The sequence below is a fragment of the Ixodes scapularis genome, unplaced genomic scaffold, assembly GCF_016920785.2.
Source record: "Ixodes scapularis isolate PalLabHiFi unplaced genomic scaffold, ASM1692078v2 PGA_scaffold10__122_contigs__length_95168666, whole genome shotgun sequence".
Taxonomy (NCBI): Eukaryota; Metazoa; Arthropoda; class Arachnida; order Ixodida; family Ixodidae; genus Ixodes; species Ixodes scapularis.
In genome coordinates, this window is record NW_024609836.1 from 55,027,885 (window position 1) to 55,054,630 (window position 26,746).

A 26,746-nucleotide genomic window follows, 5' to 3' on the forward strand; every position below is an offset into this window, starting at 1 on the left:
GGCGCCGGAAACTCCCGGATAGCCTTTAGCTTCTCGGGGTTTGGCGTGATGCGCCCGCAATCGAGCGTGAACCCAAGCAAGTTGATTCGGGTTTCGGCTATATGGGCCTTTTCTGGGTTTAAAGTGATACCCGCAGCCTTTAGCCTGTCGAACACATCCTTCAGATCTCGTAGATGATCTTCGAAGGTGTTGGAGTACACGACAATGTCGTCGAGATAGGCCATTGCATGTTTCCATTTGGCTTCTCCCAGTACTCGGTCAATCAAGCGTTGAAACGTCATTGGCGCTCCGCACAGACCAAAGGGCATTCTTGTGAATTCGAAAAGCCCGCGGTGACACACAAATGCTGTTTTTGCCTCGTCACCTGCCTCCATTTGAACTTGCAGGTAGCCTCGGCTAGCGTCCAGGGTTGTGAAATACCGTGCGCTGCCGAGGTTGGAAAGGATCGAGTCAATGCTCGGAAGGGGATATGCGTCTTTCCGCGTTACGTCATTTAGACGGCGGTAGTCTACGCAGAGCCGTGAGCTGCCGTCCTTTTTTGGGACCAGCACAACGGGAAATCCCCAGGGACCGTTTGACCGACGGACAACTCCGGTCTCGATCATTTCATCCAAAGCGACGTCGATGGCTTTTCGTTAAGCCAGACTGACGGGTCGTGCGTTTTGCCTCCGAGGAAGCGCATCGCCCGTGTCGATTCGGTGTCGCACTTCGTTTGTGCAGCCGGGACGCTCTGTGAACATGGCGTCGTAGCGTCGCAATAATGTCGACTAACGGGCTTTTTCTTGCTCTGACCCGCAGCATGACTCGGTCAGCAGGGGGTGGGTGACCTCCGACGCTACGGCGCTTGTTTGCAACCACGTCGGGGTACACCTGTTGAGGGGTTGATACCCGGTTTTTGTGATTCTGTTGCCTTGTTTTGGAAGCTGCTGTCTGCCCCACTAACCAGTGTTTTTTCTGGCGTTGGGGGTTCGCAGAAGGGTTTCAGAGGTGCGAATGTGCCCTCTCGGTAGCCACCGCTACTCACGTCGATCACGATCCCTGTTTTGGCGAGAAATTCTCTGCCCAGGATGATCGGAACGGAAAGACTGGGAAGATGATTGAAGAGTTGCCGTCTTACTCGATTTTCCCATCTCGCAACCAACCGCACAGTACCGCTTGAATGGGCGGTACCGCACGCGAGTCGAAAGGTCGTGTTGCCCTTCCTCATGTGCACTGAGTTTTGCTGGAGGTGGGTCAACACTTCGTCGCCGAAAAGCGAGGCGCTGGCTCCTGTGTCCAGCAGTGCCTTGAACGTCCGACCGACAATCGTCAGGGCTATGAATGGCGCTAACGTGCCGGTCGGAAAACCTATTCTGTAGGCTGTAGGCAAAAGAGTCTCTTGCTCCGTGCCGTTTTGAGCCGCCGGGTTGGTTATCGGCGGCTTTGCTCGTTTCCCGACTGTTGGGGACCGGGGTTCTGCCGTTCTGGGCATTGCCGAACCAGGTGGTTGGCGCTATTACAGCGAAAGCAACGTTGTTGCGGGACTTTCCTTGACTCCTGTCGTGCGCTTTGATGTGCGCCGCGCCTTTCGTCCTGTGTGTTTGGACGCTTTTGCCGCGTTTCCTCCCGTGGCGTCGGTAACCCTGTGGTCCGATCTCGCCTGTTGAACTGCGGCGCAGTCTCTGCTCCCCGCCGTTCATAGGAGTAGGGGTCGAGCGCACGATCTGATATGTCGTACGTGTTTCGACTTCGCTCGTCTGCGTAGTGGGCGGCTTCTTGTCTCCTGTTTCGGGACGCCGCGTCGCCGTTCCACGCGCAGCGCGGCTCGAGTGCCGCTGATGCTGGGGGTGGGGGACGATACGCTCGTGCGGCAAGAATGTCTCCTTGAATCCGCCGAGCCTCCGAGGCCAGTTCGTTCAAGTCGCGAAAGCGACTGCCTCGGAGATACGCCGCAAAAGTCGGGTGCGATTGTCTAATTACTCGCTCTACCCGCTCTGCATTGGGCGCTGAGGGTTCTGCTAGCTCAAAGAGCTCTTGCATCGCCCTAACGAACTCCAACAGTGACGCGTCTGGGTGTTGGGTCCGTTGTTCGAGCTCTCGCCTCATCCTGCGTTCGTAGTCTGCAGGGAAGGATTCCTGGCGAAATGCCTTGCGGAACTGCTCGATCGACGACAGCTGGCTTCCGGTTAGTCGGAGCCACCACGCCGCTTGGTCCACCAACGAGATTGGCAAGATGCGTTCAAGTATCTCGTGGTCCGACATTCCCATGGCCTGTTGGTACTTTTTCAGGTTTTCGAGGAAGTCTGTCACACTCACTCGGTCTACGTACCCTTGGTATGTCGGGATAGGGATTCTGACCGGTGGCCGTGTCGGCGGCGGGGGCCTAACTGCTGTTTGCAGTGCGCCCGTCAGGCTTTCGATCACCCGAGCTGCGTTTTCTAGCAGGGGGTGATATCCGCCTAGCGTGTTTTCTCTGTGGTGAGAATCGCTCTCCGCATGTGCGGCTGGCGGGTTGTTCCCTCTGTATGGGCCCGCCAAGTGGTTTGTTGCGCCTGTAGCAGCTGTGCTGTGCTGCGGCTCGTAGAGGGCGTCAGTGTTATCTCCGTGCGGAGAAACTGACGGCCAGTCTGAGGTTAAGAGATCGAAGCTGTAAGAAGCTGCATTTGCCTGCTGTTGCGTCATTGTCTCTTGTCTCGTCAGACCCGTGTTGACTTCGAAAGTCGCTAGTAGGCTTGGCTCAGCAATGAAGGCTGCCGTGCTCCAAGAAGGAGTGCCAGGGTTGCATTCCGGGCAGTGTGAGTCATACCCATTAGGGAAGCTCGGCTGAAAGGACACTTGCTCATTGTGTCCGTGCGTGGCTGGCGTGGCCACAAAGCCGTTGAGTGGCATCGGGTGTCGGGCGTTCGCCTCTCCCTCTGTCCACGAAGTGCTTGGCCGGAAATTGGCCTGGTTCGCTGTCATTGCGAGAGTGCTGCTTTGTTTGCAGTCGCCGGACAGGCCCCACGTTGGGCGCCAGATGGGGGATTTCCCTTTTATGGGGTACCACTTAGAAACACAGAAGGTTCCTTGGGTCCGGATAAAGACGTCTTTATTTCACTTAGATGCCACACACTTGCCCGAAGGCCAACAATGTTGGAGATGACGGCGTTGTCTTTTTTGACAGGATCACCAGTCGGAGTCCGCGCTGCCGCTATTGACAGTATGACGGAGGAGAGGATCAGATAAGGATATGAAGGCTCCGTCGAGCAGAGCCTCCCCCAGCGAGAGTCCCGCCCGTTGGATTAGGGCCGTCTTATATAGCCTGCGGGAATGGACGCGCCCGGGGTGGGTCGGATGTAGGTGGCTCCCCGGAGGGGCGGACGCGTCCAAGTCATGATCCCGAGGGGTGTGCCTTAGGCAAATCACCCGAGAAGGACGAGGGAAAGCCGCCCACCAGGGAATACGGCTTCGCCCTCGCATCCGGGACGCGCCCCCACGTGGCGACGTCCCACGGCCTGCCTGAGCTAGGCCTAGATAGGGATGCGGGGAAACCGTGGTTCCCACAATATATATATATATATATATATATGGGTGATTTCATCTCAAATCGTGCAGGCAAAAAGGGTCGAATTCTTAATTTCGATGAAAAAAATATATGTTATGGCGCCGTTTCTAAAACCGCAGTCGCCACAAACCGCAGGTTCATCGGATTTTTTGTTCTCGACCTATGAAGTTTTAAAGAGGCCGCGGCGAAGAGCAGTGTTTTTCACACCCGTCGTGGGTCGGATGTTTCGCTTGATCTCCCGCCGTGGATTTTCAGTCCACATTACACTATCTTTTTTCAAGCACTCTCTGGACGCATTTAAAAGGCTCCAATACCATGAAACAATTTTAGGCGTTTTGCTTTTTTTCTGTAAAAATGTCAAAAACGCCTCCTCGGTCAATTGTTGACGAACTTTGACAATTAATTGCTGGCGATCTATTTGGGTTACAATAATATTTTTTATGTCCACGGAGAGCCCAAAACACGTTCTTTATATTTATTATAAAATGACTCGGCTGTATAAAATATCCTTTGCGGTACGTTTACGTTAATATTATGCAAAAACCAAAAAGTACCATTTTTAAAATTGATTTTCTGAAAAAAACCATTTTTTATTTTTTTTTGTTCAAATGTAGGTATGATAGTTGTCTACACAAAAATGAAGCCTAGAGAGTGTATATTTTGTTTGTATGTTTTATATTTTGGCCTCAATATCGGAAAAAGACGTCTTTGTTTTGCAAGACCCAAGTCAGACATAACGATCCATGCGTCTCTATGAATTGTGAAAGAGTTTTCTTGAATTTTCTTCTGCATTTTGTAATCAAATATAAACGGATTTTGTGGTATTGAATATTTATGTATGTTTTGATAAGAGCGGCAACCACGAGATACATATCTAACCAAATCAGCAGGCTTAGTAGACTTTCAATAAGCAAAAGGCACAGACGTTGTATTGTTTCGATTTATAAACCTTTCACAGTAAACTAGCACGACTAGCTATTAGCTGTCATATTACTAAGACAAAGAAGGTCACCACATCGTCGATATATTATATACAATTCTTTACGAAACCAAACACTGGGGTTTGTTCACCGCACATCGCACAGGTCACCAGGGAATGTCCTTTCGCTTCCGTAATACACAAAAGTGTGACACAGAAACGGTCCGAAACACACAGAGAGTGTGTCATGGAGAGAGGTAGGAAATAAAAATAAATCAATAGGAATTAAATTGCCCAACTCCGATCTTAACGAAAATTGCGTTAAAAAAAAATAAAGTATTTAGGTTCGAGTGGTGGCAAGGCGATAGTTCCACGCCTGGTGGAGAGTCAGACAAAAAAGTCGACGGCACGTAAAGGTAAAACAAAGAAAATCAATAATTTAATAAAGACGGGAAAACTCAGCCGCACATGGCAAGAACAAAAACCAACTCCTCCGGGCATAAATGCGTGCGAACACGCTCTCTACATCACCGCCAGGCCGCTACGCCATGACGAAATAAACCCAACAACTGAACAGTGCTAACAAACAGTTAGTAGGAAAACATTGAAAAAAAAAAGTTCAGAAAAAAGAGCATCCGAGAAACAAAGTTCAGCGGGGCGAAGAAACACACACGAGTCGGTCCCACGACACTGAAGTCTGTCGGTGTCGGGATATCATCATCATCGCCACAGCCGTCATCATCATCGCCACAGCCGCCGGGTGACCCTGGACTATGCCCGCTTCCGCGCGCAGACCCTCTCTCCTCCAGATCGCGACCAGACACGGCACGACTCACACGTACCTGTATTGCTATGCTAAAATAAACCTACTCAGTTAAATCAGCCTTATCTCGACCACGACATGGTGGCACCGAAGGAGCCTCTCATCGTCTCAGCGGACGCATCATCTTACGGAATTGGTGCGGTCTTGCTGCAGGAGACCGACGGCAAGCGGTTGCCCATTGCCTATGCATCGCGTTCTCTCACTGAGACGGAGCAACGCTACGCTCAAATCGAGAAAGAAGCGCTCGCAATCACATGGGCATGTGATCACTTCCGCATGTACATCTTAGGACTGCAGTTCCACATCGAGACAGACCACAAACCGTTGGTTCCCCTCATGACAACAAAGCGACTCGACGAGCTGAGCCCACGACTGCAGCGATTCCGAATGCGCCTGTTCCAGTACGACTACACCATAGGTCACGTTCCGGGAAAAGCGATGTACACAGCCGACGTGCTCTCACGCAAGCCTTTACCCGACACAGCCTCTCGTACAAGGGAACTCAACACCAGAGAGTACGAGCTCCTCACGCTGGAACAGCTTCCAGCCTCCCAAGAAATGCTTGATCGCATCAAGAACGAGCTACAGACAGATCCGGTAACGAAGAGGGTAATCGAGTACACCCTCCGTACATGGCCGGATAAAATGACGCTTCCTCAAGGAGTCCGCCAATTCTGCGAAGTCGCCGGCGAACTAGCCGTGCTAGACGGACTGTTGTTCAAGGGCAATCGGCTCGTCATACCGGAAGCCCTACGCTTCGAAATCCTGGAGAAGCTTCACACAGGTCACCAGGGTGTGTCCAAATGCCGCGCCAGAGCACGAGAATCAGTCTGGTGGCCAGGCATTGGGCTCCACATCGACAGCTTCGTCCAAAAGTGCCCTGCTTGTCAAGAACACCGGAAACCAGGTCAGCCTCCGTTTTTGGCGACTCCACTGCCAAACTACCCATGGGAAGTCGTCGGAATGGACCTTTTCGTCCACGAAGGCAGTAACTACTTGATTGCTGTCGATTACTATTCAAGATTCTTCGAGCTGGAACCTCTGAGGCGGACGACGACCGGGGACATCATCGCCGTCCTCGACCCAATGTTTGCACGATATGGAGCACCGAGAATTCTCCGAACAGACAACGGACCGCAATTCGCCTCACGCGAATTCGCAGTGTTTCTGAAGGAATGGGGCGTGACCCAATCAACGTCAAGCCCGTACTACCCGCAGAGCAACGGGGAGGCCGAGAGGACGGTCCAAACGGCTAAGCAACTCCTTGGGAAATCGACAGACATCCACAAGGCACTGTTGGCCCAGCGTGCGACCCCAGGAATTGAAGGTTACGCGCCAGCGGAGTTATTCATGGGACGAAGACTGCGTACAAACGTGCCAGTGAAACCAGAGTCTCTCCAACCTCGCTGGGACACCACTGACTTTCGCTCCAGAAACGCCTTATACAAGGAAAAGATGCGCCAGCACTATGACGAGCGCCGCAGAACACGTGAGCTCGACACCCTTCCACCTGGAACTGCGGTCAGAATTCTGACGGGAGCAGCATCTTACGGCCACATTCTTGGGCCAGCGCCTCAACCCCGTTCCTACGTGGTGCAGACGACGACCGGCACTACACGGCGAACAAGAGGACACCTGCAACCGGCCGTGACACCTACCGTGACAAGGAGTGGACGTATAAGTCGTCCACCTGACCGCTTTGGGGAAGTGTGAGTGTTGTTCTTCCAAAGTGGGGGAGGTGTCGGGATATCATCATCATCGCCACAGCCGTCATCATCATCGCCACAGCCGCCGGGTGACCCTGGACTATGCCCGCTTCCGCGCGCAGACCCTCTCTCCTCCAGATCGCGACCAGACACGGCACGACTCACACGTACCTGTATTGCTATGCTAAAATAAACCTACTCAGTTAAATCAGCCTTATCTCGACCACGACAGTCGGGATGACGGCGTCCAGATGATGCTCGAATGTGTTCCTCCCTGTTATAACTTCGACTCGGTGGTCGTCGACCGAGATCCAGACAACAGACACCCGGCTTCGATCGCACCCGCGTTCCAACTGTCTCGGGGCGTTTATTTGTGAGACAAAGAAGAAAAAGACCAAAACACGCGACGCCCTCCTAGCGGAGGTAAATCATTCAGTTACTACATTTCCCCACACTAATCCAAAACACACGTTACGCAGTACAACAGCAACACTTCAACTTGGTCTGCCAACCAGGTACTAAGTAAGCCTGTCGGGTTGTCTACTTATTCGCGTGCTGTGCCTTACAGAAGGAGCGGGCACACCAGGTTCGTCATCGTCATGACTATTGAAGTGGTTCTCAGGCTCCGAGTCCGAGTCATCTGAATCCGTGGATGCTGTCGGCTCACCGTGGTCCACCGGCGAGCTCCGTTCAGTATCAAATCCATTTTGGGATCTTGGCCTCAGGTGATCACAGTGTACAAAACGAATCCTACTAAAGACTCGCACCAAGTATGTAAGAGCACTAATTTTCTTCGTCACCTTTCCTCTTGCCCATCCCATTTCCTCCCCTCTCACGTTTCGCGCCCACACATTGTCTCCGACATTGAACTCCCTCGGCCCTGCCTGTTGGGTGTTAACGGTCTTCTTGGCTTCATTTTGTTTTTCTCGCCGAAAAGAAGCAGAACCGGGTTTCAACAATTCAAGACGTATCCGAGGCAAGCGCCCAAGAAAGAGCTCTGCCGGCGTCTTCCCAGTTACCACGTGGGGAGTTGTTCTGTACTGGAACAAAAAGTTTGACAGCTTCAGCTGCATGCTCCTCTTTCCACCCCGCTCCCTGTCCTCCAGCACCTGTTTCAGAAGGGACTTCTTCACCGTCTAAACTGCGCGTTCGGCAAGTCCATTGGATGCCGGGTGGTAAGGAGGAGTTGTCGTGTGCAAGATTCCATTTTCACGCATGAAGGATCTGAACTCTTCAGACACCAGCTGCGGTCCATTATCTGTGACCACTTCCTCTGGCAACCCGAATTGCGAGAATATCACCTGCAGCTTTTCGATGGTGTGCCAAGAGGTCGTAGACGACATTAGAATGGCTTCCAGCCATTTTGAGTGGTCATCAACTAGGATCAGTATGTTCGATTGATCTTTCTGCGCGAAATCTAAGTGCACGCGTTCGAAGATCCTAGTTGCCAACGGCCAATGTTGGACGGGAGCACGGGGGGAGTTGTTCTGCGTTGCTTGACAGACGTCGCATTTTCGCACCGGATTCTCAATGGCAGCGTCTAATCCATTCCACCAGACATGCTGTCTCACCAGCATCTTCATTTTAGATGCTCCTGGGTGACCTTCGTGTAGGAGACGGATGATGACGTCATGCAATGCTTTTGGGATGACCACTCTCGTGCCCCATACCAAGCAATCCTGGTCGGTAGACAACGCTTCTCTTTTCTGGAAAAAGGGAATTAAGTCCGGATCGTCTACTTTCTTAGGCCATCCTCGTTTCGTGAGTTCGATGATCCGAGGTAGTAGGGGATCCTTTTTAGTCTCAAATTCAAATTCAAATTCGTTTATTTTTGCCACAAACGGTACATTTGTGACAGGGGCGCTGGAAAAAAAGCTGCAGGTCTGCAGCTTGACGAGTCCCAGCACCCCAGAACAAGGTAAGAGCGGCACCGGCACACACAGACAAAAAAGAACGAATATGCGCACACATACATAGGCATACACATATGCAGAGGATAAACACGAGAAAAACATAAAGAATTCAACTTCGCAATCAACAGTATACAAAAAAGTGGTGGTTACTTATTATAAAGCTTCTTGAATGGAATAATGACTAACGGAGTGCATTTCAATATCAGGGGAAAACAGGGTGTTTAATAAAAGTGGTAACTCATGGTTCTTGCCTCCTCCTGAACTGTCCAGCTTGTGATCGGAACATGATCGAGCGGCGAAAAGTAGTTAACCTGGTCACAGTCTTCTGTTTTCGCGGGAAGGGGGAGCCTTGAAAGGGCGTCGGCGTGACTAATGCTAGTACCTTTCGCGAAAACGATCACAAAGTCGTACTCAGCTAACAGAAGTCGCCATCTCTGAATACGTGCAGCCATGCCGGTTGACTTCTGGCCTTGCTTCAAAAGCGTGGTGAGAGGGTAGTGGTCAGTGACCAATGTGAATCTTCTACCGAAAAGGTACTTATGAAACTTCTTGACAGCGAATACGATGGCAAGCGCTTCCTTTTCTACTTGCGAGTAGTTTTGTTCGGCCGTCGTCAATGTCCTTGAAGCGTACTCAACCGGTTTGTAAACTCCCTTGCTCACTTCATGAGCCAAAACTGCCCCTACACCATAATTCGAAGCATCGCAGGTCAACCTAACAGGCTTACTTGGACAGTACAAGGTCAAGACATCAGCACTACATAGAAGCTCTTTAGCTTTCCTCACACACTCATCACATTCTTTTGACCACAACCATTCAGCCCCTTTTTCTAGCAAGTCGTACAGAGGCCGCAGCAATGCTGCCAAGTCTGGCAGAAACTTGGCGTAGAAGTTTAACATTCCTAGAAAACTGCGGAGCTCATGTACATTTGTAGGAGGCGGAGCGCTTTTGACCGCTTCCACCTTGTCGGGGCAAGGCCGGAGCCCGTGTTTGTCAAGGATATACCCAAGGTACTTCACTTCGCCCACAAAAAACTTGCTCTTTTCCAGGTTCAAGCTAACACAATGCTTCGCAAGTCGTTCCAACACGCGTTTCACATTGTCGAAACATTCATCATGGTTCCTGCCTCCAATCAACAGATCGTCAATGTAACATGCAACCTTCGGCAACCCACGCAAAATCTTATCCATGGTAGCCTGAAAAATATCTGGAGCGCCCGAGACGCCGTACGGCAACCGCGAAAACTCGAAAAGACCGAGGTGAGTGTTTACTGTCAGCGCTTTCCTTGCGTTGCTATCAAGTTGCAATTGCAAATACGCAGCGCGCAGGTCAAGAACCGTGAACACGCGGCACTCCGTGAACGTTGCGAACAACTCGTCCACCATCGGCAAGGGGTAGTGTTCTGTGCGCAAGTTCGGATTTACTGAGACACTGTAATCGCCACAGATACGAATCTTTCCGCCGGGCTTCGGAACAATGACTAGCGGAGTTGCCCAGCCACTCGTCTTCACAGGAGACAAGATACCATCGTCAATCATTCTCCTCAACTCGCAATCAACAGCGTCCCTAAACGCAAAGAGAACGGTACGGTGCTTGCAGAACACTGGCTGAGCATTATCCTTGAAAACAAGGCTTGCCGTGAATCCTGTTATTGCTCCGGATTCTTTCTTAAATACCGACCGGAACAACACGTTCAATGTTTCAAGAGATTTCTCTTCTGCTGTAACTGCGAAAACTGACCTCCAGTCCAGCTTTACTTGCTGCAGCCAGTTTCTACCAAGCAGCGTTGGTAGCCGCACACTGCCGTTTCTTACCACCACTGAAGGCAGCACATGTTTCCCATGACCGCTAGCTACCTTGACGTCGGATACACCGACAACGTTAACTTTTTCCCCGGTGTACGTACGCAAGCTGAGCTCACACCGTTTTAGCACTCCTCGAGGTAGAATCTTTCGATACGCCTCTTCTGGCATAAGGGTAACTGCAGAGCCCGTATCAACCTCCAACTCTACCTCGTGACCTGCTATTTCCAACGCAGTCGTAACCGGTGGCACCCCCGCGACTACGTTACAACGCACAACGCACACGTCCCCGGGACCCACATTAGGCCAGCTCTTTGGCTTACCCCTGGTCTGTTCTCCTCTGCACATTCTTTTGATGTGTCCTTCTTTTCCGCACTTGAAGCACTTCGCTTTAAGGAATGGACACTTACAAGGTTCATGCGCAGAAGAACCACATCGAGAGCAGACAGTTCCTGGCTGTCGCTGCTGTTCCTGGTCTTGTCTGGCCCACAACCGATGCACGTCAGTGGTATCCGGACCGCTCTGTCTCTGCAGCTCTTTACTCTGCTCTGTAGCCAGTTCCCTTGCCAGTGCCACCTTGTAGACGTCCCCGAATTCGGAACTGCCATCCATCTCGAGAAGCGGTCGCTGAATCTCGGCATCGAGGCAACCAGCGACGAACCGGTCTCGAAGAGCAGTGTCGAGGAATTCACCAAAGTCACAAGTCATGGCCAGCTTCTTGAGGGCAATCACAAAGTCTGCCAGGCTTTCGCCGTCCTTCTGGTACCTCCGGTGGAATTTCGTCCGCTCCGCTATGGTAGACTTGGCCGGCGAGAAGTGGTTCTTGAGTACACATGTCAATTCTGACAAGCTCTTGGAAATCGGAAGTGCGGGCACCAGCAATTCTTTAAGAGTGCGATATGCATTTGTCCCGAGGAAGCTCAAAAACGTTGCCACCGCATCCTCTGGTTTCACAGCATTCACTTGCACAAAAATCTGGAAGCGTTCCAGGTAGTCGTCGAACGTTTCCTCGTCCGGGAGGAACTCGTGGAACTTCGGCATGCTGTCTGTTCATCGCATCGTCGTCGCCAGTTGTTATAACTTCGCCTCGGTGGTCGTCGACCGAGATCCAGACAACAGACACCTGGCTTCGATCGCACCCGCGTTCCAACTGTCTCGGGGCGTTTATTTGTGAGACAAAGAAGAAAAAGACCAAAACACGCGACGCCCTCCTAGCGGAGGTAAATCATTCAGCTACTACACTCCCTCTATTACGCACATCCACGACGGCTGTGCGGAACAGTGGCTGTGCGAAACAAAGTGAAGAATAGATTCGAGCAGCGAAGCGCGAGAAGGTAGCCGAGACTATGCCTCAAGCTTCATATCGGGAGAGGAGCTTTCGAGGTAGTTTCTGCAGTTACTCAAACTTTCTCTTTCTCCTTCCCTTTTTCAAAAGAACATGTCAGCCGGCGCTAACTTTTCATCTCGGGAGAAGCCTACTCTTCACAAACGGTTATAGTTGACAAGGAGGCTGACTTCGACCCAACTAGTCTCCGGGCAGAATACAAACACCAGTATATTTACCAACACGCTCGTTTTAATGTCAGTCTCCGGGCTTTGCTGTTTCCAAAAGAGATAACCCTTTATAAGGACAGAACGAGCGGGTTGGTGAGGATAATTAAACTTAAACAGTCCCTTCTCGTTTTCTTCCTCAAGTTTAATAGATAACCCTTCGGTGCTATCGGATCTCCCCGGAGAGAGAGAGAGAGCACGGCCGTTACAAGGTAAGGATAGGGCGCTTGAAGCTAGGGCAAACAGGCGGTATCGTTTCACGCATGCACGGATGGCTGGTTTAAAATTTCCCCACATCCCTAACGAAACCGGCACATCTTCGTGTGTGCGTCTGCGGGATTTCTGTCCCGCGCCGCCGGTTTTAGCGCGCACGCGGCGTTGTTTTGGCTGGCAGAACAGTTGTTGACCGTCGATATTGTAAGGCCATGGTGTCCTCATCCTTTCAGCCAAAGATTCCTTTGCGTTCCCTTGTGCAATACTCTGACTGACTCCTCCTGGGTGGCTGTCACTGTTCGCCGCGTCAACGACACAACCGTACTATTTCACTCCTCGTGACACAGGGTGCGCTGCTCGCTTTACTGTCACGGGCCGTCCTATCTAACACAACGAGCGTGAAAGGTCGTGGTCATCTGCTGGCTCCGAAAGGGCGGGACGTTCATGCAGGCCAATGAGGGCCCCGAATCAATACGACGTCTGCCGACTCTTACACGTTAAAAATTTACGACACCTGCTGGTCTGTTCAGAAGTGTTGCTTTCTCTTTTTGGAACACCTCCGATGTAGCTTGCCGCCTATATTAAAATTTAAATATTCAGTAAATATAACAGATTGGGAATACTGTATTTCATTTTTATGGGGGAACGTTGAAAAAAAGAAAAAAAGTATTTCCAAGCTTGTGAACACGCGCAATTCGCAAGTCCATTTCAAGCCGTAAAAACACGTTTTTGTACGATATTGATGCTTAAATATAGAACATACAAACAAAATATACACTTTCTCGACTTGATTTTCGAGTAGAAAACTATGACATCTACATTTTAACAAAAAATAAAAAAAATAAAAAAAATGTTTTTTTTTTCAGAAAATCAATTTTAAAAATGGTACTTTTTGGTTTTCACATAATATAAACGTAAAAGTACCGCAAAAAATATTTTATACAGCCGAGTTATTTTATAATACATATAAAGAACGTGTTTTGGGCTCTTCGTGGACATGAAAATTATCGATGTAACCCAAGTAGATCGCCAGTAATTAATTGTCAAAGTTCGCCAACAATTGAGCGATTGGGCGTTTTTGACATTTTTACAGAAAAAAAGCAAAACGCCTAAAATTATTTTATGGTATTGGAGCCTTTTAAATGTGTACACAGAGTGCTTGAAAAAAGATAGTGTAATGTGAACTGAACATCCACGGCGGGAGATCAAGCGAAACATCCGACCCACGACGGGTGTGAAAAACACCGCTTTTCGCCGCGGCTTCTTTAAAATTCATAAGTCGAGAACAAAAAATCCGACGAACTTGCGGGTTGTGGCGACTGCGTTTCTAGAAACGGCGCCATAACATATATTTTTTTCATCAAAATCAAAAATTAGACTTTTTTGCCTGCACGATTTGAAATGAAACCACCCATATAGAATCTAAAAATTTCGCTTTCCACGGCGTCTCAGCCCATTCGACTCCGGTATGTGTTGTTTCTTTTTGCTATTCAGCTGAGTGTCACGAATGGCTATTCTGTCAGGTTGACACAAGGTTTGCTGCATGATGCGACAACGCAGCATACAGCAAACCTTAACATATACGGTAGTGGAAAAGAAAACGTCAGTAAATCTGTCGACAGTTTATGTATATATATATATATATATATATATATATACGTAAACTGTAGACAGATTTACTGAGGTTTTCTTTTTTACTACGGTATATGTTTAAGTTTGCTGTATGCTGTGTTGTCGCCCCATAAGCCTATGACACACCAAAACTTCGAAATCGTGTTCTATTGCTTAATATTTGCCAGACGCACTGTGCCGTAAAACTACGGCAGGGAGTACACATTTTTTTCTAGCACTCAGTAAAACGCTGCTCTTGTTTTAACCATGTCTGAATATGACAAAATCAAAGTCAAATTGACCGTTTTATGATTTATACAGCGTCTAAATATGACAAGTGGTGCTGATAGTGCACTGACTTCAAAGCACATCAAATCACATGCCTAGCTGGCATTCATATGATTTGTTTTACTTTATTAACGGGTATAACAAATGATTCCTTAAATTCAATACGTTCGTTCAGACTAATATTGTTCTATTTTTTACTTATTTCTTTCTGCGGCGCAGGATCAGACACACCAAGTACAACACCTGCCTACTGCGAGTACTATTCCGACTACCCCGGCGGGAGGAACCCTGATTATCAAGAAATTTGTTCACAATCCGGCGACGTGGGCAGCACTTGCACATTCAAAGGTCGTCGTAATCATCGACAACAACGCTTCTTTTACAATACATCTGCAGGATACTGCTAATCATTCGCTTACAGGGGGTGCGGGGGAAATGGAAGCAGCTTTATGACCAAATTAGCTTGTGAGCATCATTGCAAACACGCTCATAACGACCACAATACTAATATAGACCACCATCATAAAAATAATAACAAGTGAAGGTACAAATCCAGTAAGAAAAAATGGCGTAATGCACAAGATACAAAAAAAAAAACAACGTGAAACATAATTTTTTTTTAGATAAACCTTTTTTTTTTTTTTCAAAATTGCGCAGATATTTTCTTGGAATTTATTCATTTCAGTATTCCACCTTTGGGCGATTATGTGCCCTCCGCTGTTATTTATTTGATGACACCACCTTAATTCTGCTGCAACAGCTAACATAACCACAGAATAGCATGTTTTGTGCTAGATAGAAATAAAATTGTAGTGACTAGCTCGAGTAACTGGCCGTGTAATCAGTTAAAGTTGCTTTATTGGTGATACATATAACAAATATTTGTATATAAACGAATCGGTAGAATAATTATAAATATAATGCCACGCGCAACTCTAGGCAGCCCCGCACGTGACCGAATGGTTATCGTGTTTGACTCCAACGCAAATGGCCGGGGTTCGATGCCTGATAGCGGACCCACCAGAGTAGAGGGAAAAAGATGAAGAGAGCAACAAAACGTCCAGGAGGAAATAAAAGTATCTTAATTTTTTCTCTGGTAAACTATGCATCATTCTCCTATTAAATAATTAAAATAAAGTTGTTATATTGGTTCTGTGATGATTATGATACATAAAAATGCTCAGGAAATTCCTCATCAGGAAGGCATTTGCATTTCACTTTTTTTAATGCGAAAGCATTAACTGTCTCATGGAGCGAGCTGATGTCATCCGAACAAAAACAGCAAATAGTTTCCCCGATCCTTCGGTTTCATTGGCTGGTGCCCGTCGACGAGGCTTTTATGGGGCGCGTTAAGTTCGTGCTCCGGAGCGCGAGAGTTTGGCGCTTCTTTCACTTAACGGGCAGGAGTACCACCGGAGACTGACACTCGAGCGCGCTCTTCGCGTATTAAAAATTTCTCGGAGCATGAGTGACTTCTTCGCGCTCCGTGACGTCACGTAAACAAACAAGATGGCCGCGCTGCTGTTGAGACCGTCGAGACGAGAGGTGTAGCCGAAACGCTGCCCCTTTTCGGTTGATTAGTGCTTAATCCAGCAGGTAAAAACGATTTGATTTGAAAGCCAAGACAGCAATTAGCGTTCCGAAAAGGGTTTGTTCGTGCATCTTGCCTGAAAAAGAAATTCATTTGTCAAACCGTAGCGTGCCAATAGCACAGCGACAGAAAAGTTGTCGAGATGAGGAGATTCGGATTGCTCTGTCCCTTTTATAACGCATAGCCCAGCGAATAAACATACTTTGATTTGAAAGCCGAAAGATCAGTGAGCGTTGAGAAAAAGATTTGTTCTTGCGTCTTGCCTGAAAACGGATTGATCTATCGAACGAGGTGCCGATAGGTCGGCGACAGAAAAGTTGTGATGAAAAGACAGACAGACCGCTGCCCTGCCTAGAATGCTTAGCCCAGCCGCAGCGAATAAAGATACTTAGATTGGAAAGCCGAAACACCAGTTAGCGTTGCGGGAAAGGCTCGTTCATACATACCGCCTAAAAACGAATTGACGTGCTATCGAACGACGGTGTGCCGGTATCGGCGTGGCTGCCGTCTTGCTGCGAGACGGAACCGACGGAACCAGGGAATCTTTGACAAATTTGGGTGTTTCCTGCGTCGACGAGCGGGTTCCAGAATGTTGCCTTTAATTTAAATCGTAACAGCATCCATGGTCAATAAATAGATCGGCCAAGGTAACTTCCAGATATGTGCGCAAAACGAGTCTTCCGACCTTTCAGGAATATTAAAACGTTCGTAAAAACTTCATAACGTCGCCGTCTCTTTTGCTTTACACGCTGCTGCTCCACACGGGCCTAATTATTTATCTTCGAAATATTTTCGGCTTCTGCCGCCCGTATTGACGGTCGAAAGGAGCTCGTGTGGCTCGTTGATAGTTTCTGGCCGTGTTCAAAAACTTACTCGATCTAACTTTAGGGTAAAGGTGGTTATCGAAAACCTACCCGCGTCCAGCGTTTCTCTATTTTTGTTGTCACGTGCCATGATCCGCCAGGGTAACTCGGATCTATTCAAGTAGGTTTGAAACGCAGCCTCGGTGTGTCGCGCTCTTGTACGCTATGCGCCGTTTAGTTGCTGCGCTCGGAGTATGAAACTCGGAGCGTCGGAGTAGGAGTGAAGGAGCGCCGACTTAACGCGCCCAATGGCCGCTGCGCTCGTCAGTTTCCGCGACCGCTCACCCCATGGCGCTGCGTATCCATCAGATCGCTGTTGCTCCCCTGGGCCGGTTTGCTCATCTTGCGGCTGCGGACGCGGCCGCGGCCAGGAGGGATTTTTACGTCACGTGACCAGCTCCATGGGGACAAGGAAGTACCTAGCGTCCCTGCCTAATGGCGGAGAGATCCGCATCGTTTCAAGCACAAAAGCCTAATTTCGCTCTCAGAAACTGATTGGAGGGACTTTCAACTGGAATCTAATTGACCGCCCCTTTATACTGTAGGAGCGGTAGGTGAAGTTACGGCCAGGGAGGGCAAATAGGAGCCAAAATAAAGAAAAAACCACACGAGATGAAAGCGGTAGCGGTATGTTTATATACCTCCACCGGCGCCGCGCTCCGCGCCTGCTGTTGTGGTCGAGAGGTTAAAGCGCCAGTACTTGTCGTCGCAACGTGAAAGTTCCGGGTTCAAATCGCGCTCGGGAGGGACTTTTTTTTTTTTTTTTTTTTTGTATTTTGCGCGTGTCTTACTTTTGAACTGTGATCCTTTTTTGGAAATCATCCGCTTGCACTACTGCGCCTTACACGCTTTTACTGTTAGTTCCACCTGTTCAATCGAAACACCGGGAAGAAGAAAAAAAAGATCAATGCAAGTTAACGCGCTAATGCAATCATTTCGTAATGTTCATTAAAAAGAAACCAAGCTAACAGCATCAGTATGGCTTTCACACAAGCGGAGCCGAAACAAGCATCCTTTCCCCAGCGTTTACAATTTTATCTGTTTTCAAATAACGCTCTTGCTACGATTCCTTTCAATAACAAAAGACGCCTATTTAGGACTAATAAAAAGTGCAATTGTAGCAATTAAAAAAAAATAAAACAAGCAAAAAAAAAAAAAGACTAGCAGCTGTGGATACATTGATTGAGCGAAATCCTAGAGGCAAGGCAGCAGGTCAAACGTCTGAGAAAGTAGTAAAACTGAACTAAAAGAGATCACACTTTTCCTTGCATGGAATGAGATAAAAAGTATATTTATACTCTTTACATTTTGTTGTTGCAATCGTTTTGTAATATTAACACATTACTTGTTGAATTTTAGTTAGACTAGCAGACGATCACGACCAAATGCAAAAATGAATCAGGCATCGACCATCGCAAACCCTCTCTCTCATGCAAACACCTTAACTGACTTTGGATTAAGAAATGGAATTAATTATAATTAATTCCATTTCTTGATCCAAAGTCATTTTAGGTGTTTGCATTAGAGAGAGGGTTTGCGATGGTCGATGCCTGATTCATTTTTGCATTTGGTCGTGATCGTCTGCTATTCTACTAAAATTCAACAAGTAATGTGTTAATATTACAAAACGATTGCCACAACAAAATGTAAAGAGTATAAATGTACTTTTTATCTCATTCCATGCTAGTAAAAGTATGATCTCTTTTAGTTCAGTTTTACTACTTTCTCAGACGTTTGACCCCTTGCCTGTAGGATTTCGCTCAATCAATGTAACCACAGCTGCTAGTCATTTTTTTTTGCTTGTTTTTTTTTTTTTTTTTTAATTTCTACAACTGCAGTTTTTATTATTCCTAAATAGGCGTCTCTTGTTATTGAAAGGAATCGCAGCAAGAGCGTTATTTGAAAACAGATAAAATTGTGAAAGCTGGGGAAAGGATGCTTGTTTCGGCTCCGCTTGTGTGGAAGCCATACTGATGCTGTTAGCTTGGTTTCCTTTTAATGAACATTACGAAATGATTGCATTAGCGCGTTAACTTGCGTTGATCTTTTTTTCTTCTTCCCGGTGTTTCGATTGAACAGGTGGCACTAACAGTAAAAGCGTGTAAGGCGCAGTAGTGCAAGTGGATGATTTCCAAAAAAGGATCACAGTTCAAAAGTAAGACACGCGAAAAATACAAAAAACAAAAACCAAAAAAAAAAAGAAGTCCCTCCCTAGCGCGATTTGAACCCGGAACTTTCACGCCGCGACGACAAGTACCGGCACTTTAACCTCTCGACCACAACAGAAGGCGCGAAGCGCGGCGCCGGCGGAGGTATATAAAAATACCGCTACCGCTTTTATCTCGTGTGGTTTTTTCTTTATTTTGGCTCCTATTTGCCCTCCCTGGCCGTAACTTTACCTGCCGCTCCTACAGTATAAAAAGGCGGTCAATTAGATTCCAGTTGAAAGTCCCTCCAATCAGTTTCTGCGAGCGAAATTAGGCTTTTGTGCTTGAAACGATGCGGATCTCTCCGCCATTAGGCAGGGACGCTAGGTACTTCCTTGTCCCCTTGGAGCTGGTCACGTGACGTAAAAATCCCTCCTGGCCGCGGCCGCGTCCGCAGCCGCAAGATGAGCAAACCGGCCCTGGGCACGGAACGTCCAAGGTCACCGTGCCCAGGGGAGTACACGCGCTGACCGCCGACGAAAAGTACGCAGCAGACGAAAAAGGGAGCGGACGAGCGGCTTGCATGCTCGTCCGCATTCACAACTCATAAGGAATGCTTAGGTGTTTCTCGATTTTGTTTATTTGCAAGTCACGTGAACAGAAGGCACATAAGTGAGCAGAAAACAGCAGTCAGACAAACAAACATTTTTATAAAGCACGACTCCAATGTACGAAGCCTCCACTCATCCGGTCTGATAAAACAATTACGCGTAAGTAGAAACACTGAGCACCTTGATGGATAGACGATAAACAATGTAAAGCTGCTCTACCATAAATTACTTCCGATATAATCCTGATCTAACCAACAAACGTCTGACTTGATTTGTTCGTCAGTGTCGATTTCAAAGGTTTCCGAAGTACGTTCACAAGAGAAAGTCAAGGGGACGGATTGAGGGCAGTGCGAAACCGCGAATCACCTCATCATGAACCGTCACTTCTCGGTGTGAATAGAAAAGGGCAAGTCGTACAAGCCTCACCTGAAAGGTTGTGGCGCGCAGGTAGATCTTCAGGCGTCTCAGGGTAGAGAATCAGCACTCAGTGGTCGCCGTAGTCGCGAAAAGCGTGACCAAGATCTGAAGAATTCTTCGAATGTGCTGGTGGAACAGGGGGTCATACATGTCGAAAGCTTGGAGGGCACTCGCTGGGACATTTCTGTTATTTTTCCACCTGTGCCGAAATAGCCTTAGCTGGCCGATTGCCTGGCTACTGTCAACGTCTTCCGGGTAGAAGTCAAGAAGAGTGCTTTCAGCAACTGGGTCTTGGAGGTTGTAAGCTACTTGCGAAGGAAGAACACATCTGAAGGAAGATAGAACGGACTCATGTTCTTCAAATCTTCCTCTCAGTTGGCTGTTCAAATGGCCCTAAAAGGGTACAATGACCTGAACAAGATAGAATGACTTAGGGTCGTTCAATGTGCTCATGTTACGCCGGCTCCTTGATAGTTCTATTGCTTTGTCAAAAAGCTCCGGTGCTTTCGTCACTCCGTCAAGAATGCTTTTAATCTCATGTTCTACGTTCTGCCGCATTTGTCGTTATGCTGCGTTTACTTTTACGTAAGAGCGGATGGCAAGTCATTAACACAGCCTGCAGTGCCTTCAACAGGGGTAGTGTAAACCCAAGAACATTAGCCGCTTTGTGCAGGCTGATTAGGAATGGGCCCTGGATGATACTGAAAGCAGAAGCATATGTGCCCGGCAGGTGCTGTCTGAAGCTCCAACCTCGTCTAACTGCTGGAGAGCGGCAGCAATGGGTTCCAGCAGCTCAATGATTGTCAATATGCAATCACGTCTCTCCACGCATCTCGTCTCACAATGCGACACAAGGCGCCTCTTCCTGGACTCCGGGCAAAGGGGTCCAACCGTGTCTACCAGCATCTTACTTCTAATTGGAGTGCGGCGGAAGAATGTGAAAATCTCTCTGACCGTGCTCGTGCGGCTCTTTATATCTGGAACTGTGGCAGCATTACAGAGCACGAGGTTGAGGCAGTGACTTGCGCAGTGTAGAAACAATGCCGATGGGTCCAGTACCACAGCATGGACCCCGTTCAGACGTTCTGACATTGCTGCGGCCCCATCGTAGCCCTGGCCTCTCAGGTATCGCCGATCTGTTTCCACGCCGCTCAAAAACTTGATGATTTCTTTTGCCAGCGCCCTGCCGCTGAGATCATGCATTTAAGCGTATCCAAGGAACATTTTCACGAACCTTATCATCTTGCACATATCGGACACAAACGGGCATTTGCTCGAGACCCCGATGTCCATCGTTTCGTCAGCCAGTACGCTAAAGCCATTGCCTCGTTGACCCTCTTGACGATGCTGTCTTCTATATTATTTCCGCAAATGTCAATTAGCTAGTTCTGAGTACGAGGGCTGGTGCACGCTGCGTTCGCTTAGGGCGTGGCAAAGTGGATTTGAAGGAAGGCGTCGCCACATCTCCCTCTCATCTGTATACAAAGTTTGGAAGTCGCCATCGTTTTCTTCTGGGTCTTTGTCGAGGGCCAAAGATTCAGCGTCATTATGGACTCTCAGTGCAACGCCTTGCTTCTACAGAAGATTATGGTGTCTACCACAGGCACAAGTCTTTTGCGGCTGCTGTGAACCGCTTGTCTTTGTTGGTCGTCGATCTGGCTCAGGATTTTCTGCCTGCTTTCAGATGTAGTTTGAAGAGAGTTGTCGGCGGACACCTGAGCGTTTAAGCGGTGCTTACTTGTTTGGTGTACATTAAAAACTTCAATCGCCTTCTTCCAGTTTGTGAAAGGCGGCGTTATGAGTGCGCCATGCTTAACGTGGTCTGCTTTGCGTAGGGACCCCTCACCATAAAGCACGCAACCTCGACAGAAAACTCCAGAACGGATATGCGAGTTAGTCAACCTAGGGTCACTCTATACTGAGAAGGTGACGCCATTCATTGTTCTAAAATTCCTGCGCCGAAACCTTCTCGCCCTCTACAAAAACAGTCTGCCCCTCGTGAAAATCCTCCTCTCCACTATGTCTCATTGGCCGAGCGGCCCATGGGCTTCGGGTTGCGACTTCCGTCTGGCATTCGTGCCCTCCATGTCGCGGACTTTGAGGTTGGCTCTACTATCGGCACTTGCGACGCAACAAGTTCTCTGCATACTTTACGTTTGCGCGTAAAGAAAAAATAGTTTTTTTTTGTGCTTAGCAATATGTAACAATCGACATAACGGGTTGTTGCGCTGAGGGCTGCTTGAACAAGCAAGGAACGGGGAAAAAGCTCTTCGGGGTTCCACGTGGGGAACGAAACATGAATAAGGCACTGTATTGTTTACATGTATAGCCTATCTAAAGCTATGTGAATCTTCCAATTGGAGACTAGTTCTATCACTAACAAGTGAAATATCATATTCTGTCCGTAAGGTTTGCGCTCACATTATTCACCAGTATACTGGAGAATCCATTTACGCAAATACTAACGCTTAAAAATCATCATAACACCTTTGGTATGTATAATTACGCAATTAATTGCAAGCTAAAGTTATCTGTGACAAATTTATTCCATACATTCCTCGCCTATAATACCCTACTCCCACATGTTTACAAAAAAGCATCCGCATTTTGAGTTTTGTTACCGTGCGCAATGGTGGTTACTGCAGGCGTTTCAGCGCTCTGATAACTTCTGCGGGTTGTTTCTGGACAACTGTACTTCGTTTTGCCGTTCCTGCGCGCGAGGCAAAAGCTATGAGCGCGAGCAAGCATCCTGAAAAATTACCGCATCTCCATGTGGTGAATGATGTTGATTGGGGCGAAACTCGGGTGGTGCTGATGATACTGATTTTGGTCATAGGTAGTGCTGATAGTGCCGTTTTCCTTCATGTCAGTAGGAGAATGTGTGGGTTTCTTCTTTTTTATTTTTTTAAGAAGTCAGATGGGATGGCAATTCAAAACCCCCTACTCTTTTTTTTTTTTTTTCTTTTTCTTGATAATAATTTTGGTCAGAGGTAGTGCTGATGGTGCCGTTTTCATTCATGTCAGTAGAAAAATGTGTGGTTTTCTTCTCTTTCTTTTTTTAAGAAGACAGATCGGATGGCATCTCAGAGCCCCCTTTTTTCTTCTTCTTTTTTTTTTATCTTTTTTTTTCATTTTTTTTTTCTTGCCCTCGCTGCTGAACTCACGAGCAGGAGCTCGTAAGCTCCTGCTCGTGAGCTCACGAACAGGGGCTCGGCACGCCGGACGGCGGACAGACATACGGATATGGCTAGCACCTAAAGAGGTATTCACACGAGGGAGAAATCCCGGCACGCGCATCCCACGACGAAAACGTCAGGCTTGGCGATGTGCAAAAGCCTCGCATTTTCGTCTTGTGATGGGCACGCGCATTCCACGACGAAAACGTCAGGCTTTGCGATGTGCAAAAGCCTCGCGTTCTCATCTCGTGAAGCGCGCGTGCCGGGGAGAAATGCGCGGAATTTTTCCCTTGTGTGAATACCCCTTAAAAAACTTCGCCCCTAAAAACGGTGCCCGTACTGCTCCAGCTCACATGTCAGCCAAGGAGGCACGGAGTGTGGCAAGCTTTCACTTCACTCTGGGTTCAATCGCCACCCCTCCCCGTTTCGATCTAGATGAGCATCGTACCGGCGTGAGGTCGTGTACCACACTGTTAGCAAAAATAACACGCCCAGACGTGTAAACCGTTGTCCCATAGCGGACACGTCGAAACGTGTTCGTTTTACACGCAGCTATCTGTGTTTTTCGTCTACACATGAGGTGCTGTGTAAACTTCACACGCTACACCGTGTCTGCCTTCAGCAAAACACGTTTCGAGCGTGTTCCTTATGAAACATGGCGCCCAGCGGCCGAGAACAGGCGAGAGACGAGCCCAGCGAGCCGCGCGCTTTTCACCCGAATTGAAAGCACACAGGGCGCGTTAGTTCTCGTTCGATGACAGTAAAGACTCCAAGCGGCAGACGTACCTACGTGCAAAGGTACGTACTGTACGTGCGTCGTCGGCGGTCGGCGGCGTCGGTAGCTTCAACGAGCGGCTGGACAAAAAAACGAATGCCGAACTCACATGGATAAATAACTTCAGCAAACTATTTAAAATCGGGCGGTAACTTGCGCCACCTATCGAGATTTCTAGCAGCCTGTATTTAAAAAAAAGATGAGTCTGTTAACACTGCGAACGACCAGGACTAGAGAGCAACCCTACATACAACGCAGGGAAACCAGTACCACATGCTACACAGCACCGACATGTACACAAATACAACAAAGACACTACGCCCGACACTTCCTACTGAATAACCATTTCTCCCCGCGGCGCATATAAGCTTGACATGTGCGGGTGAGCTCTCTGGTCGCTGACCATTACAGATTTATAGAAGAATACACAAAACACGGCGCAATGGACAGCCGTGTGTTAGAACTGTTTGCATTTAAGAAGTATGGAGGCAAAATCTATAATGTTAGTCCGTTGCAATTAATAACGATACGTTAACAGTAAATCTTAAACCGGTCATGAAAAAGTTCAAATTTTTGTTATTTTCTTGCTTGACCAGTGTTATGAGCATTCCGACTAGCTTGAATCAGATAGGAAAACAAATTATTGGGATTTTGTCATTACGTATACAATAATAAATGAAAATGATCCTTCCGCAAAACATTTTTTATATATTTTTGTGAAGGACATCCGCCCAACACTTCACTTCCGCTAGTTGCAGTACGGGAGCAGACGCCTTCACTTTAGGGGCGCTTTGATGCAGTTTGTTGTCGTATGTCGTGTCGGTGTCGAATGGAGCGGAGGGGCTCGGGAGTTTGTGACCGGTGTTATTCGTAAACACTGGTGTGAGGCGCTGATGCGTCTTCTTTTTTATACTGGCACCACCCCGAACTTCGAAGATACACGGGCCCGTAGCACTGCATTATTCTGAATCGCGAGCTCCTTCTCTGCTGACGTCGCTTTCCTGGTACCACTCGTGGATACTGCAAGTGTTTAAACAGTGTGCACCGTCTCGCTTACATCCCCAGTGACGTACTCGACCTGTCGAAACTTATTGCTTCCGTCATTTTGGAGTACGCAAGGCAGTTATCTCGTTGGTGTGGTTTCGGTTATAAAAGCAAGGCAAAACGCTCGTGGTTCCCGCCCTCAGTACACGTTGGACATCTTCCACACTTTGACACCGGATAACTGAATGAACGAGGATTTACATTCACTTCCGAGGTTACTCTCGCCCTTCCTCACCGTTGAGCAGAAGGATGAGCTGGCGACAAGCCGCGGATGAAAGGCTTGAGCATCAACAGCCCAAGCGCACTCGGTGCCGATGCGGGCGACGCGGGTTTCTGTCAACCGGGAGGGCAGCACAAACCGTTACCGTTCCAGCTCTTCGTCATGACACGGTGTTGCAGAGAGCAGGATAAAATACAGCTACAGGGATCACCGAAGCAAACGCACTGCTATCGTAAATCTTGGCTTGTGATTGCGCCTTTGTAGTAGATCCTTTTATTCGTTTTGCTGGAGAGACGCAAACGACGGGCATAACAAAATCGCTTGCATATTCGGCATACCTCACAAAAGCATTTACCCCGTCACCTTGGGAAAAGCGCGAAACACGGAGTCCGCACCGTCCTAAGCTTCCCGTTTTTTAACTGCTTTAGAGCAGTTTGTACCTGCTAGTAGATATGCCTACTGAAACTGAAACAGGGCAGTAAAAGAGAGAAAGAGACAAAGTTGGGAAAGCTTGCTCGCTCTCCAATTTCTCAACTCTCAAGTGATTGTACCATAATAAATGCACCAACGCCTCTTCCCAAAATAAAGAAAAAGCACTACGTTCACTACGTAAAAAATGGTCTCAGTACATCCATCTGTGGGCAGGTAGGAGACCTTGCCCTAATTTATTCACGCCGCATGATTGGCGCAACAAACTCGTTGCAGGACCGAACCATCTACTCGAGCGGTGTACGTCGCAGTGCAAACGCAGTCCAACAGGAAGCATAAAAACGGCAGATTTAAGACAACAATCCGGAGTCCATTATTCAATTAAAACGACGTAATTTTGTTGAAAACGCCCGCTGCTTCTTACTCACAGTATGTGTCGGGATATCTTCACAGTTTGAAACGGAACGAAGGAAGATTTACTTTTAAAACCGCTCGCTGCGTCCTCCCGGACCAGCTGGACCGGACCAGCTGACGACGACGGGACTGTACCCGTTGAACCTCCACTCCGCAACAAACAATTTGCGCTCCGTGTTAAAAGCGCTGTTCAAACAGACCCGGAATACAAAACACCGCACCACACACGACGAACGTTTCAGCTCTTTTTCGCATCGCCCTGTTGCACCAAACCAGAACGAGATCGCCGAAGTCAACGCCGCGCCGTCGTGAACCTTGGCGTGTGGTTGCGCAATCGTGGACCCTGTGACTCCCTTCGCTTTGAAAGCACACACGACGATTACGAATGGTACTTTCCGTCTTCCGGGAACATCACAGGGGCACTTCTCCGGTCACGTCTTCACTATGTGCTCGCAAACTGCGAAGCTCTATGCGAAGCTTCTCGCGTCCCGTCAAACCAAAACAATAGCGGCGCCATGCGTACTTGCCATACTTGCCAGATTTTCTCCGGTCAAACAAAAACAACGAATGCCAACCGGCTCTTGCTTCCAGCGTACATCGGTGTTGCGCTTGTGGCGTGGCCAGATCGCTTGCAGTTGAAGCAAAAACGAAACCAAGTGCAATGTCACGTGTTCACATCGAGGACACGCTTTTTATATCTATTTTAACTG

At 48.2% G+C, this 26,746-nt stretch overlaps 1 pseudogene; it reads left to right on the forward strand.

Annotated features, from left to right (window-relative positions):
• LOC120849012 overlaps nt 1-14,891 on the forward strand; it is a 38,039-nt pseudogene extending 23,148 nt beyond the window's left edge.
• Nucleotides 14,892-26,746: the final 11,855 nt, after the last annotated feature.